The following is a 2,408-nucleotide window of genomic DNA, read 5'->3' as shown; positions in this document are numbered from 1 at the left end:
AGAAGCAGCCCCTGTGCATATCCACACCCTCTGTGAGCTCTGGGCAGTTCTTTAGGCAGAAAACAGGGTGCACCTCCGCACACTCTAGGATGCTAGTACCACACAGAGGTAGTTACAAATTTGAGAGGGCTTTAGACCTGGTGGGTTTAGTTTTTCAGCAGACTGCAGCTGGGAGCCACATAACCCACAAAATGTTACTCTGCCTCAGAGATGTTTGGGGAGGAACTGTTTCTGGAGAAATTTGAATCAGTTTACAGAGAACTTGAGAATTAGAGAAATCATAATAAAGTTCTGAATAATTTATTGGCAAGATGATAGCTTGAATTTTTACCCTAACAGACCCAGTCATGCTGAGGCACAGCTTGTGTAACTCCAGGTTGAATGCTGGGGAAGGAAATTGCATATCATACCTGGGGAGCCCCAGTGGGGTAGGACAGAGGTCAAACCAAGAACTGGCTAATGCAGACAAGACAAAACCAAAGTTTGAGGTGGTAGGATTGTCTAATATATCCCTGACAAGGTGTACAGAGCAACGCCCCCACCCTCTAGGAGTGAAGCTGGCTGTACAAGGTCAGCTCACTGATACAGACAGCTGCTGGGAAAGCCCTGCAGGGACCCTCAGCAGGGGCTCCTCCCTCAGCTGCTTGGCAGCTGCTTTTAAACTGAAGGTCTCATTCCTGGCTCCTGTCTGACCTACATGCCTGTAGCAGGCCATGTACCTACTGATCTGGACCCCCACTCAGGGACTTGACTTCACAGCCAGAAATTGGAGCTGCTTCATTCCCATCAACTTGTCTGGTGATGTGGACCAAAGATAGAGTCTTGCTACAGCCCACAACTGCTCTGCTTGTCTTGCTCAGGTACAGTGAGATGGGGCCAGGGCTGGGGAAAACCTGCTCTGATGACACTTAACACATTTGGTTCCCAGCTTCCTGTCCTTTAGAAAGTAGCTGGTCACCCCAGTGCCCTGGTAGTCTTCATTCACTTCTTCTCAACCATTTCCATCTTTGTGGAGATATGAGTTTCTTTAAAATAATGGCTGGAAATACAACTACCTTGCTGCTCTAACATGAGACAGTCTCAGCAATCCTGACATCATAGTGGAGGTGCCTTGGTTTTCTCAGGGAAGGCATGATTTTAATGATTTTCATTATTTTTCATCTGCAGCAGCCCCAGTTCTTTGGCTGGCCAAGATTCTAAACCAGGATTTCCGAAGTATGCAGGGCATGGCCTTTGGGCAGTCCAAAATACTTATGGCCATCCTGGACAGATACCACAAATTTCAGAGACAGTCCCTGCCCTTGTTTCACCATGCACCTGGCACTGGGCAGCCTTCTCCAGAGACCAGGAGGACAAGTTTCCCCTGGGAACAGGTTCCCCTTCATGGGAAGACTGGAGCCATTTAGCCTGATGAACTGGCCCAGAGGCCTGCAAAACAGAGGAGTAATAGGGAACTGCTTCTCCTAGAAGCTGAGGCAGAAAATGGACTTTTCATGCTGATCTGGAGCTACAGTTCCAGCACCAATTTGGTATTCCACTGATGAACTGGCCCCATGAGCAGGCTGCAGCAGCCAGGCTGAGAGCTGTTGATTGCTATCTCAGGACATGTGCTGGTGGGGCTCTTGCCTCGGGTTGAGCAAAACCAGGGAAGTCTTATGGTTTCTCTTCATTTAATGTCTTTGGTTGGGGTAATGCTGGCAGGGATGAGGTGTGTGGTGTCTAGCCCACAGATGATAAAAGGCAAGTTAACAAGAAACTGTGTGGTTCAGAAACCCTGCTCACGGGCATGGGTGTCTGGAGAATCCCAGCAACTGTTCCACTTCCTCTGATGGCATGAAGCCAAATGCTTCTCCAATGTGCAAAGCTTCCAGCTCAATATTATTAAGGAACACTGCTCAGTTTTAATTCTTAGTTTACCTCTGTGGGCCCTAATTTCTCTTCTGACCTCTTATTTATCTCAGAATATGGGATGAGCAAGAAAGCCAGAGAACCCGTGGTTTCCCTACACGTAAGCCTTGCGCATCTCTCCTCCGGGGCCGGTGGCCCACGCCGTGCGTGTTTATGAAAGCAGGGATGCCTCCATCCCTCCCTCCCTCCCTTCCTAACCCCACCTCCCCAGCACGGCTGGAGGCGAAGCGGGGCCGGGGCCTGCGGGGCCGGGCCGGCCCTTCTTTGCGCAGGGGCGGGCGGCAGCCCCAGTCCGCTGGCGGGCACCGGCCCCAGCCCGCCGAGGAGCGGCCCCGCCGCCGCCGGTGCCGGCTTTTTGGCATCCCTAATCGCGGCTGGCCCCTGTGATTGGCTGCGCGGCTCTGACCCCGCTCGGGCTCCCGGCTGGGCGGATAAAAGGGGCCTGAGCCGGGGGCTCCCAGGCATTCCCGGAGCGGGCACCAGGGACCGCTGGCCGCAGC

This window comes from Lonchura striata, chromosome 6 (genome assembly GCF_046129695.1).
Source record: "Lonchura striata isolate bLonStr1 chromosome 6, bLonStr1.mat, whole genome shotgun sequence".
In the NCBI taxonomy this organism is placed as follows: domain Eukaryota; kingdom Metazoa; phylum Chordata; class Aves; order Passeriformes; family Estrildidae; genus Lonchura; species Lonchura striata.
The sequence above is the reverse complement of the archived record's forward strand: the minus strand, read 5'-3'. Positions refer to the sequence as shown.